General features: G+C 29.0%; 1 pseudogene; it reads left to right on the forward strand.

The window, feature by feature from the left end:
- The first annotated feature begins 11,146 nt into the window (after nucleotides 1-11,146).
- On the forward strand, nucleotides 11,147-13,012 carry LOC145119503 (AAA-ATPase ASD, mitochondrial pseudogene; annotated as a pseudogene).
- Nucleotides 13,013-14,676: the final 1,664 nt, after the last annotated feature.

Genomic DNA, 14,676 nt, shown 5'->3' on the forward strand with positions numbered 1-14,676 from the left:
TTAGTAATTATTTTGGAATGAGTGATTCAAAAATTATTGTATTCACAGTGTCGGGCTTTCGTTCTGATATTAGCCCGTCTGCATGAGTTGATAAAATGGAAGGAAATTCAACAATACATATTAAATGATTTTTGAATTTTCATGTGTTTATGTTGGTTCCACAATTATATCTATATATCATTGTGTTTGTTCGTCCTTCCAATATGTACAGAGAAGGCTAAGCTTGTTTAGGTTGATATTGTTGTTTTCCATGTCTTTCAATATGCATAATCTGATAATTTTCTGTTCTTGATCATATAACAGTCATTCATGCTGAAACGAAGTTTAATCCAACCAAACAAGTATAAAAACTATTTTGGTGGATGAATATTTGCACAATGGTGTTGCTAATTTTTATCTTATTGTTTATTTAATTTTTATTTTTTTTGTTCTTTTTAACTTCTATTGTTTTATGAGTTTTTAGTTAAATATGAAAGTTAATGTGAGAGGTCTCAGTGGTATAAAGTTGGAATCAAGATGTTATACAGATCAGTTGTTTGTTGTAAGGGATGGTTTTGAGTAATTATGTAAAGTTGGACGATTTTGCCCTCGATGGTTTTTTGAGCGATAGGGATAATACGTGAGCTAATAATATGTTTTGGTTCATTAATTTGATGTTATTTGTAGTTTGTTTATTTTTTGTTCTTATTTATCTTTTGTAGTCAAGTTTTGATGGTAGGTATTTGAAGCTATGGCAAATCTGAAAAAACAAATTAAGAACAGGTTAATGAGATCTGATAGCTACATGTTTTAGAGATAAAAAATAGTGCTTTTAGACTAAAAATTGTATTAACATTTTTTTTTGTTGATTTTATGTTTTTTCTAATAGAGATATGTGTAGACTGAAGGATCAAAGCAGAAGGTTGATATTGGGTTATTAGCTCTTGATTTTGTGATCCAAGTTGGAGTTCACGGTTGATATTGGGTTAATGGAAAATGGAAATACGTGGGTTTTCTGGTATATTTGGCTGTGAGCCAAAGTACATTTCCATTTCATCAGCAAGTTCATGGAGATCTGTGATTGGTTTGCACATTATTGTTTATTTCTCAGAAGTGGTAAAAGTTTATTATGTGTTTTGGAATGAGAGTCAAAGTTCAATGTTATGTAGCACAAAATTTAGTAGGTGTGTTGTTATAGATTGATTTGATCTGGTAGTTTCCTATATGGACCAAATGTTTTTGAATCAACTAAAATCATGTTTTTCTTTGGTACATTATAGTATGTCTTATGCAGGGCCGGTCCTAAAGAATAAAATATTATCAAAGGCCCAGGACGATCAAGAAAAAAAGGACCCCTATCGTTATTATAAGTTTTTATTTTCAAATAAATATATATAATCAAAAAAATTGGGCCCTGTGCAGCTGCCCACTTTGCCCCCCTCAACGCCCCTATGGTGTTATGGAGTTCATTAAAAGAATACACGACTTAAAGAAATTTTCAATTCATTGGGTTTTCTCTGTTAATGTTGTATTAAAGCTTGGGTCACCATGTATATGTTAAAAGAGTGCAAGAAGGCTCAGTTGCCGGTCAACAAATCCGAAGAATATGAAAAACCAATCCTTTTGACAAGATCAAAGAACCCAAGAAACCCAAAATGTTAACAGGTACATTTTGACCACGTATGGTAAATCTTTTATATGATATTAAGTTATGTAAAGATAAAACTGCAAATTTAGTCCTTGTGGTTTACAAAAATCTTTGGATAGGGTCCAAAAAGTTTTCAACTTGCATTGCAGGTCCAAAATCAAGGTTTTTCTGGGTTTTTGGTCCCTGATACACTTGAAAAGTCGATTTTACCCTTTTCATTTATTTTTTCTATTTTATTTATTTAATTTGGTATTTAAATAATTAAAAAAAACTAAAATATCTCTCTCTCTCTCTCTCTCTCTCTCTCTCTCTCTCTCTCTCTCTCTCTCTCTCTCTCTCTCTCTCTCTCTCTCTCTCTCTCTCTCTCTCTCTCTCTCTCTCTCTCTCTCTCTCCAGATCACCCACAACCCAATCACCAGCTTCATATTCTCTAGTGTTTCTTCACATCTACCTCCATAGAAAAATCCACACATTGGGAGTACCATCTGCATCAAATGAAACCAAACTTGATGATAATACCTTCATCAAAATCGCCTTCCACCCCAATACCGGAGATGTTACCAGAACCCTAAATCTAACGCCACCGCCGCCATCATTTGGGATAAATCAATCGCAGGAAGCAACGATAGTATTCATCACTCTCCTCCTCGTTGATCTCTGAATATCATACCGATGGTCCTGTATCCCTGGAACGTTGTTTCCTTGATCAACTTCATGGTTCAACCTTCAAAGTATCTAGGTCTGAACCTTCATCATCTGGGTTTCAAAATTCTAATCGATTCAACAAGCCTATTCTTGTTTTAATCGTGTAAATCGAGGTGGGATTTGAAGTCAGGTGGTAGATTCTTTTTAATTTCAGTTATCATGCTTAGATTTGAGTTAGAATTTGAGTTGCAAGTTAGATTTTAAGTTTAAGCTCTTGGTTTTGATTTAAGGTTAGAATTAGATTTCAACAATGGTGGTGGATGTCGTGATTGGTTGTTGTTGGCGGAGGTGAACTATGGTGTTTGTTGGAGGTGAACAATGGTCCTGTTCAGAGGCGAACGGTTGCCTGAGATGGGTGAAAAGAGGCTGCTAGAGGAGGTGAACGACGGAGGGGAAGGGGATTATGGGTAATGGTGGAACCATATATAGAGGTGGCAGACGGTGGTAGTGGCAGACTAAGGTGGTGACGGACGGTGGTGGAAGCAGACGGTGGTCAAAGGGTGGTGGTGGTGGCGGACGGTGGTCAAAGGGTGGTGGTTGTGGAAGATATTCTTAAGTTCATGAATATGTTCTTGAGTGTTCTTGAGATTATGAAGATGTGTTCTTGAGATTATGAAGGTGTTCTTGGGTGTTGGGAGAGAGAGAGAGAGAGAGAGAGAGAGAGAGAGAGATTTTAGTTTTTATTATTTTTAATTATTTAAATACCAAATTAAATAAAGAAAATAGAAAAAAGAAATGACAAGGGTAAAATAGACTTTTCAAGTGCACCAGGGACCAAAAACCCAGAAAAGCCTTGATTTTGGACCTGTCATGCAAGTTTAAAATTTTTTGGACCTTATCCAAAGATTTTTGTAAGCCACAAGGACTAAATTTGCAGTTTTGTTTTATGTAAAACTTGTAAACTTGATTTTAATTTTTTGTGCAGAATATACATTTTGACCATATATGGTAACGGTGTGAAAACACATTTGGACCATTTATGTATTAACATACAAATATTATTTTCAGATATGTAAATTGATATTTTTAAAATAGTATCTTATTTTTCCTGTAATGTACTATAAGAAGCAAAATGAACTTTAGTTTAAAATTAAGTTGTTAAAAAAATTCATAGTTTTCATAGTAAGAAAACATAGCCGTGTTAAATTAGTAAGAAAATCTTAAAACGTGTACTTTAAAATAATAAATTAATGTAGACAAATTTAACTTATGTGCAAAAAAATTTAAAAATAAAAAAATTTAAATAATATAAACAATAACTGCTTTATAAATATCATTTAAAATGATGGTATAGTAAAATTTTAAATTTAACATGCTTTACTAATACGCTTTTTAATAAAAAAAATTAATTTGCTATTATTTTAATTTTATTTAAACAAATATCATTTACTATTACACAAAATTTATGATGGTTATGAAGTTTACATATATTTTACCTTGATTAAATAAAATTTACAAAACTTGACGAAATTAAAGAACACAATGTGCATTAATCGTCCATCGCATTACGTGGGTAACCCAAAATAATGTTTGCTAAAGGAGACTATACATCGAAATGAAAACAATTTATCGTCCGTCGAACCGAAACCAATCGTTGCCCGGAAACAAATCGACGAAAATAAAACATATAGCCGCCGCCGCATCGCGCGGGTATCCCACTAGTATATATATATATATATATATATATATATATATATATATATATATTAGGTTGGAAACATTAAGTGGTCAATAAAAATATGGTATCCATGTAGTTGATGTTTGATAGAATATTAATAATTCATAAACATTACCATTAAAGATGATCTAAGTCATGAAATTGATATTTTTTTTATTTTACTTAATATTTATAAAAAACATTTATGAGTAATTTATTATAAATTTTTTAAGATAAGGTTTTTAAATAGTTAGCCACAACAATAGTTGAAAATAATACTTAATCCAATCAATAATCTTTAAGTTAATTAATAATAACAATAGTTAAAAGTAACACTAAATTAAAAATTTTATTTAATTTTATTCATGCATAAACCGAATGTATAGGTTATTACAAATTTTGATTGCAATAAATGTTTATCTTATTACATTTTTCATAAAATTTACAACTGGATATATCAACATAACGTAAAAAAATATTTTTTTCGTAGTTAATATGAATTACTACATAGTCTTAAGCTGCACAACGTGCGGAAATTTGTCTAGTAACTTTTATAAAAGATGTTATTCAAATCAATAAGGTTCAAGTATTTCTTGTATCTTCAACCATATTGATTTGAAACTCTCTAACTTTTCAACTTCTTTTACTTAATTGTATTGCTTCTTTTATAACCTCAAAACTCTCTAGCATTTTTTCTTGAATCTCATGCATTTGAAACCCCCATAAAAATATGCCAACACCTCATGCATTTGAAACCCCCTCACCCTTTCACCTTCAAAGTAATTAATCACACATAATCCCATTCCAAGAAAATCACACACTCTATAAGTTCAACACCTCATGCATTTGAAACCCCCACACCCTTTCACCTTCATTATATATGTAGTTATATTAGTACATTTTTCTTACAAAAAGTCGTCATTTGGTTGAAGATATTATGATTCAAAAGTTTTCATATAGTTGAAGCATTCACGATCCAAATATGATGATTTGAAGAAATGAGTTATGTCGCATCGATGGTAATTGTAATATGATTTTTTCTTTCAACCAAAACAAATGAAGCTTTTCTATTCTTTCTTTATATTCAATTTCTCATTTGATCTTTATATGTGATTTGTATGTATTACTCAATCTTGAATGTGACTCTCCAAACATCAATGTTTTGCTTGGAATATCTTTCTCATTCTTCTTTTTCAAGAAAAAAATTTTGATTGCAGGTTAGTGAAGAATTGTCATCAAGTTTTCTATGGTTGAATGGTGTTAAATAACGAAATAAGATTCAAAAAACGGATATAGGTTTTTTTTGTTTGAGCAAAGTAGACGAATGTTAGTTTTTTCTTTTGATTTAAACGTATATTTATGTAACATTTTTATTTATATATTCAACCACCCAATGTTCTTATTTATTTGATTGTAGTTTTTCTATTTTGATTATGTTTATTTTCTATTATTTTTTTGTTGGGTTATCCTACACAACATATTTACAAGACAATATTTAAAAGATAACATAATTTTTAACATTTGATATGTAATTATGATGACTTATCATGATATGTTCTTCATATAAAAGTAATTTATCTATATTACTACAACAAGAATTACATATGACATTTACGAAAATATATATATTATATGTGATTTGTTTAGCATATATATGCACCTATGTATGTTATAAATTTATAATTAAATATCTTTATGTTTAGTAATTGAAGGGATTAAAATGATGCATCAAAGCCAATTATTTAGACGAATATAATAATAATAATAATAATAATAATAATAATATTAATAATAATAAATACACATTTCCAAGTACCGTATTCATTTGAAACTCACACTACAACTCAAGAGTTTTCTAATTTATGTATATTTATTAGTTACAACTCAAGAGTTTTTAACTTATGATTATTAATTAGTAATCACTAATAACTTTTTATTTTCCTTTCTTTTATAAGGTTGTAAAGTTTTGCTCATTAAAAACATTAATGTATTTGAAGAGATTTGTGATTTAAATATGAAAAGTTAATATAAATGTTATATAAATGGTTTAGTGTTTTATGTTATTAAAAGTTGTAGTGTTTATTTTTCATATTTTTTTATTATTCGTTGTATATATATCTTTTTTAATACAAATGTTATAATAAATGTTTTTGTATTATTATGTTACTAAAAGTTGTAGTTCATATTTTTGTTCATACATTTTGTTAGCCGTTATATATAGATTATCATACGTTTGATATATAATTTACACCATTTTAAACGGTTTATAAAATTATCAAATAATTATATATATCACAATGACTTAAAAATTAAAACTATAATCATCATATCATCATACTATATTATAAAGGAAACATTTTTTCTTTCACCACATTCATTTGAAACTCTCAACTTTTCATATTTCCATACAATATGCTTAATTTATTAACTTAAATATGCTTTTAATTGTAAACATTATCATAAATGGAAGAATTTGTGACTTATCAATATGATATACTTAATTTGTTAACTTCAATATATAGTTAAATAAATAACCTACATTATCAAATAGGCTTAAAAATTTAGTGTAAAATTTAAAACCTGAAGTAAAATATCAAATAATGTTTAAAAAAATTAAATATATATTTTTTAACATAGTTAAAAGGAAAACATTAAATATAATAATAATAAAAGAACCTAAATTGATGAATTGAATTAACTAAAAGGTGTCTGAAAACTATATTCTAACAATATATTTTTAACCTGCGCCGCGCAACGCGCGAAAATTCGTCTAATACTATATTATAAAGGAATCATTTTTTCTTTCACCACATTCATTTGAAACTCCCATACATTTTTCCTTTCACCACATTCATTTGAAACTCCCATGATTTTTCAATTTCTTTCTAATAATGATTATAAGTTGGTTAATAAGATTAAATAAATATCAAATCTAAAGTGTAATCATATATAAACTAAATTTCAATATTAAAAGAATATATTTACTTCTACTTATAAAGTTAAGTTTTTTTAACCTTTTACATATTATACCTAATTTATTAGTTTTAATATATTGTTGGATGTAAACCATTATCATTTTAAAGCTACAACTTTTGAACAATTTGTATGAAATATTTAAATTATAAACTTAAATATAACATTACATGACCAACTTAAATATAAATTTTAGTTTAACTTAAACAACCCAAATAATATTTTATAAATAGTTAAAAGTGATAAATTGTAGTGTGTTTCTAATAATGATTATAATTTGGTTAATAAGGTTAAATAAATATCAAACCTAAAGTGTAATCATAAATAAACTAAATTTCAATATTAAAATAATATCTTTACTTCTACTTATAAAGTTATGTCTTTAACTTTTAACATATTATACTTAATTTATTAGATTTAATATGTTGTTGTATGTAAACCGTTATCAATTTAAAGCTACAACTTTGGAACAGTTTGGACAAAATACTTAAATTGTTAATTTAAATATAACATTATAGTGTCAACTTAAATATAAATTTCAGTTCCACTTAAAAAACTCAATGAATATTTTGTGAATAGTTAAAAGTGATAAATTGTAGTGCTAATGCAAAAACTAAATTATAATATCAATTTAACTAAAATATTTCCTAAATATATTTGTATAATCGTTAAAAGTTTTCAAATAAGTAGCTTAAAATAACTTACGATAACAATAGTTAAAATAACTTTATATAAATGATTATATTGTGACCTTTAAAATCAAAAAACAATGTCTGATGTTTTAAATAATTATATTGATAGAAATTAAAACGTTAAGAAAATAATTTTTAAAAAATTAATTAACAATAACAAAAACTATAAATAACATTAATCTATATATTATATTTAATTTTATTCATGAGTAACTCGGGGTAGAAGTCATTTAAACGGTTGAGATTATACAGTTATAATAGATGTATATGTTATCATAAAATTCAAAATAATCAATATATTATATCAAATTAGTATACGATTTATTATATCAAATTTAACAACAACGTTATTGTTATATCTAAAAAAAACATATATTTGTAAAGATTTCAATTATATAGGTATTTCTGCGCAACGCACGGGCATCCGCCTAGTATACTTATAAAGGAAACATTTTTCCTTTCACCACATTCATTTGAAACTCCCATTCATTTTTCCTTTCACTCATTTGAAACTCCCATGACTTTTCAATTTCTTTCTAATAATGATTATAAGTTGGTTAATAATGTTAAATAAATATAAAACCTAATCATATATAAACTAAATTTCAATATTAAAAGAATATATTTTCTTCTACTTATAAAGTTATGTTTTTAACTTTTAACATATTATACTTAATTTATTAGGTCTAATATGTTGTTGTATGTAAACCATTATCATTTTGAAAGCTATAACTTTTAAACAATTTGTATAAAATACTTAAATTGTTAATTTAAATATAACCTTACAGGATCAACTTAAATATAAATTTTAGTTCAACTTAAACAACTCAAAGAATATTTTGTAAATAGTTAAAAGTGATAAATTGTAGCGTCTTTCTAATAATGATTATAAGTTAGTTAATAAGGTTAAATAAGTATCAAACCTAAAGTGTAATCATAAATAAACTAAATTTTAATATTAAAATAATATTTTTACTTCTACATATGTCTTTAACTTTTAACATGTTATACTTAATTTATTAGATTTAATATGTTGTTGTATGTAAATCATTATCAGTTTAAAGCTGCAACTTTTGAACAGTTTAAACAAAATACTTCAATTGTTAATTTAAATATAACATTACATGGTCAACTTCAATATAAATTTCAGTTCCACTTAAAAAACCCAAAGAATATTTTGTGAATAGTTAAAAATGATAAATAGTAGTCTAAATGCAAAACTAAATTATAATATGAATTTAACTAAAATATTTCCTAAAGATATTTTTATAATCGTTAAAAGTTTTCAAATAAGTAGCTTACAATAACTTACAAAAACAATAGTTAAAAATAACTCTATATAAATGATTATATTGTTGCCTTTGAAATAAAAAAAAAATTGTTTGATGTTTTAAATAATTACAATGATAGAAAATTAAAACATTAAGCAAATAATTTTAAAAAAATTAATTAACAATAACAACAACTATAAATAACATTAAACCATATATTATATTTAATTTTATTCATGGGTAAACCACGGGTAGAGATCATTCAAAAGATTGAGATTATGCATTTATAATAGATGAATATATTATCATATAATTCAAAATAATCAATATATTATATCAATTTAGTATACAAATTATTATATCAAATTTAACAACTTTATTGTTATATTTAAAATATTTGTAAAGACTTCAACTATATAGATGTTTCTGCACAACGCGCGTGCATTCGCCTAGTTTTGTATATAAAAGAATCCATTCTTGGTTACTCATATTTTCTTTTCTACATGTTTTTCGTTTTTGTTATGTAGAATGCTTAAAAATGAAGAACAAAGTTGTAGTTGTTTGATGTGTAAAAAAGATTTCAGTGATGAAATATGTTGAAGATAGATGATCTTCTTTGCAACAGAGATTGTTTATTAAAAAAATCAATTGTAATATATAAACCTTTACCATCATAATATTTTTTGACAACAAATTCATCAAAAATATGAGTTAAATTATTATTATTATCCACTTTCTCTTTCTCTCTCTCTCTCTTTCACACACACACTTTATCTCTCTTAATTTATTTATTTTTAGTTCGTGTCATGTAATATTTTTTTAATATGATTGTTAATGCTTTTAATGAACTTACGATATTTTTATTTCGTAATTTAGTAAAGTGCATTTATAAATTATCTTCATAAAGATTTAATTCAATTTGTATTAAAAAAATATTGATGTAGCTAATTATTTAATAAAAGTGTAATCTAATATTTTATTACTATTTAGTCATATTTTTTTATTATAATCTATATAAGAGAAATTTTAGTTTAAATCAAACAGAAATCTATTGACACATTCCAATTCCTTCGAAAACAATCACACACAAAATACATTTTTATTCTTTTATTTTTTTAAAAGGTGATGGAATTTTATAAAGTTAAAACCTAAATTTTTTTTGGCTTCATAAATTAGTCTTGTTGAAAAAAGTTAAAAAAAAAAAAAACATGTTATTGATTATATGTTGTATAGGTTGATGTGAATAATATTTAATAAAATATGTTATATATGACTATTTATTTTTTGTTGTTTAAAATAAATAATCAACCAAAAGTCACCTATTTGTCATATTTTTATATAAGTCTCTTTTAAAATTGAAATAATCTATCTTATTGCATTATATTTTAGTATTTATTTAACAATTTAATAATAATAATAATAACCATTTTAAACATATACTTTTACAATGATTTTTTTTAACGTGCACAATACGTGGGCATCCGCCTATTTTATATATATTTTGCGATCAAAGCTTGTTGGTTTTTGTTAAATATATCGGTTAATATATATTTTTTAATTCGTATCATTTTATTTATATTTTTTATACAAAAATACATAAAATTTGATCAAGATTTGTTCACTATTTATAATATAGTCATAAAAATATTTTATAAATTTAGAAAATCAATTTATGTAATTAGATTTTAATTTATTTTAAAAGTAACGCCCAAGTTTAAAAAACAAACATTCTTCGTATTTGCTCTTCATATGTTTAGTGTCCCTCTTCTAAGCTCTATAGTTGTGGTCCACAAATCTTTTGCATAAGAAAAAACAAAGATCACACCGATAACTTTCTTTTATGGGACACGAGCATAAGCAAGCTCTGTAATTACAAAACAAAAAACCGATCCTATATAAAATCTCGATGTTAACAACTTGCTTTATGGTTTTGTTTATTTCTAGTGAAGGACAGTCAACAACCACTTATTGATATTATTAGCTTGTGAAACGATAAAATGAATGATGCAATTACCGTGATGTCATTCCTCATGAGTCTATTCTTGGGAAGCTTCATGCTGAGTTACCTTTCCATGCCATTTCTAAGATAGGAAAAAGGCCGGCTACCCTTTCGGCATTTTATATGTGGAGAATGGCTTTTGCACGACACTGCGTGCCATAAAACTTCACAAGATTACAAAAAAGAAAGACTTATTACATTAATCTTTGCCACTTGACTCTGCTATATAAACTAAGATGTGATCTATGCATCCCTCGTCTCATCACCATTTTACCAAGTGCTTTGACTGACCTTTGAGGCTGTGAACAAGAAGAAGAAGATGATGGGGGAGATGACACATTTAGGGTCTTTAATGGCTGCCGTAATGTTCGTATGGGCAATATTCCGGCAACTGTTTCCAGAAGAGTTCCAAAGGGATGTCAGGAAATACGTTAACAAAGTGGTTAGCTATGTGTACCCTTATGTCGAAATCACTTTTCATGAATACCAACCAGACAGCTGGTTCGAGCGAAGTAAAGCCTTTGTTTCCATTGAACGTTACCTCAGCACCAACTCCTCCAACAGAGCCAAAAGGCTCAAAGCAAACGTGGTCAAAGACTGTGAATCCGTCGTCCTGAGTATGGACGACTACGAAGAGGTCACAGACGAGTTCCAAGGCATCAAGATCTGGTGGACGTCGAGCAAAAGCATCCCAAAACAGCAGGCTCTCTTTTCCTATCGAGGTGAGGAGGAGAAGCGGTATTACAGGCTCACATGTAAAAGAGAACACCGAGATATCATCACTAAAGTTTACTTGCAATATGTACTCGATGAAGGAAAGGCTATTGCAGTGAAAACACGGCAACGAAAGCTCTATACTAACAACAAGAGTGAGAACTGGTCTGGTTACAGGAGGACTATGTGGAGCCACATCATATTCGAGCACCCTTCCACATTCGACACTCTTGCAATGGACCCGAAAAAGAAGAAAGAGATTTTAGATGATCTTATGATGTTCAGCAAGTCAAAAGACTACTACAAGAAGGTGGGCAAGTCATGGAAGCGTGGATATCTTCTTTATGGTCCCCCAGGAACGGGAAAGTCTAGCATGATTGCTGCCATGGCTAACCTTCTGGAATACGACATCTATGATCTTGAACTAACCTCCGTGAAGGATAACACGGACTTGAGGAAGCTACTCATTGACACATCAAGTAAGTCTATAATTGTGATTGAAGATATCGACTGTTCACTTGATTTAACTGGTCAGCGAAAGGAGAAAAAAGAAGAGACTAAAGAGGAGGAGAAGGATCCAGTTCGCAAGAAGGCCGAGGAGGAAAAGGGTAAGAAGAATAAGGGAAGTGAAGTGACTTTATCTGGGCTTCTGAACTTCATTGATGGGCTATGGTCGGCTTGTGGGAGTGAGAGACTGATCGTGTTCACAACAAACTTTGTTGAAAAGCTTGACCCTGCTCTGATTAGGAGAGGAAGGATGGATAAGCATATCGAGCTTTCCTATTGTTGTTTTGAAACATTCAAGGTGCTTGCAAAGAACTATTTGGATCTTGAATCTCACGAGCTGTTTTCAACCATCAGTCGACTGTTGGAGGAGACTAAGATGACTCCAGCTGATGTTGCCGAAAATTTGATGCCAAAGTCTTTTGAAGAGAATGCTGAGAGTTGCTTGAACAAGTTGATCCAATCTCTGGAGAATGCAAAAGAAGAAGCAAGGCTGAAAGCTGTGGAGGATGCCAGGATCCAAGCTGAGGAAGAGGCGGCTAAAAAGATTGAACAAAATGATGAGAAGGTACAAGAGAGTGATGCAAAGTTAGGTGATGGAGAAGGAAAGAAGGCTGAACAACATACTGATGTAAAAGAAAACGGTGTCATCACTGCATAGGTATAGATATGGCCTGAAGAATTACTACCAATAGCTTTTAGTTTCGTGAAATGTATGTTTATATTTCTGTGTCCTTTTCGCTTGGCTGTAAATTGTAATGCATTGGTAGTTTTGACTTACAAGTACTCAAATGAAGGTCAAAAGTCAAGTGTGGTAGGTGTGTGTTGACAAGATTCAAAAATAAACTGCTTATTATATTAGGATTTCAACCATTCGGCATGCCATATATGATCTATACCAATAGGCAGGATTGATGAATAAAATAATTTATATATTCATCTGGGTTGATGAAAGGTGCATCACCCATAGGTTGTGACGTGTGAGTTCAATATATTTTAAGAATAAAATAAAATGTATGAACGAACTTAATTTAATATATCACAAGTTAGTTATATCCCAAAAGGCTTGTTAGGATAATAAAAAGGGTAGACAATACCCTCACAACGTTAGTGTGTGAAGGAACTTAATTTAATATATCACAATACACTTACAACGCCGAGCTCGTCCCAAAACTCATCATGTGATAATAAATCGCAGACCAATAATAATTATTTTTAGGTTGATGGTGTAGTCCGGATTGGGTTGTATCCATTATGATGAACAGATGAACTTATGAAGGTAAATGTTATTCTAAGTATGAAGTGGGAGTTGAAACATGGACGTGACCGACACTAAAGAATGGAATATGGAACTTTGACGACCAAGATGGATCTTTCATTTTCAACTTTTGTCATTTTAGCATTTATTTATAAGGTTTGATGCAATTTGATTTATATTTAATTGCGTGCATGTGTCCATGGTTTGATCAATAGGTACTATTTTAGAGCATAGTGGGATACAAGGTTTCTTAATTTTGAAATAGGTCCAAGCTTTAAGATCTTCAAATTTTTCAAAAGACCATCGGTTATATATTTTAATATTTTATATTATCTTCCTTTCTTTAAGTTGTAACGTCTTATTTTCATAACAAAATTTTTAATTTTTAAAATTAGGAATAAACGTTATTTTCATAAAACTCAAGTCAAGAAATCTCATATGTTCAAAATATAGTCATCCAAAAATCAGAGAGTCATAACAAATACAGAATCACAAAAGATACCGATCAATGTGTATATTCAAGTCTTCGTCTTCCAACGATAATCTGAAGTACCTTAAATATTTTAATCCACATATATAAGTTAATTAAACTTAGTGAGTTCCTCAAAATACCACATACAACAACATGCACCTAAGCATACATGCTACCCGGTCTGTATCAACCCAACAAATGTCTAAACTTACAACACTCTAGTTGCTCTTGTCATCAACCCGATCAATGTGAATTTCTAGAATCACAACACTCAATGTTGGTCTTGTCATCAACTCATCCTCGTGTTGGCCCCCTAGCGTAAAATTGTACGGCCTGCACAATTGGTCATCCGTACAAAGTTGGATGCCTCAGCCCTTCACAAATATAAATATGTTGACATATATATATATATATATATATATATATATATATATATATATATATATATATATATATATATGACAGAAAAATCAGCATCACAGGTAACGACTACAAGTCTACCTGCCAAACAATATACATCAGTCTACCCACATCCAAGCACCCAAGGACACATATTGCAATACATAGTATAGTGAGGAGACTCACCTCACAGTCAAAAGAAGACACACGCCACAACTCACAGTGAAGTAAAGACTGGTACTACGAACCACCTATACATCAATTAGAGACTAATCCTCAATTTACAACCTAAAGCCCCCAAGTTGACCAAAAATTCATCATGGTCGAAAGTCAACGGTCAACGATCAAAGTCAACTGCCGAGTCGCCACGTCGTGGTGGCTAAACGCCAAAATGGTTGTTATACC

The sequence above is a fragment of the Lactuca virosa genome, chromosome 6, assembly GCF_052849685.1.
Source record: "Lactuca virosa cultivar CGN04683 chromosome 6, Lactuca_virosa_CGN04683_v6, whole genome shotgun sequence".
Taxonomy (NCBI): Eukaryota; Viridiplantae; Streptophyta; class Magnoliopsida; order Asterales; family Asteraceae; genus Lactuca; species Lactuca virosa.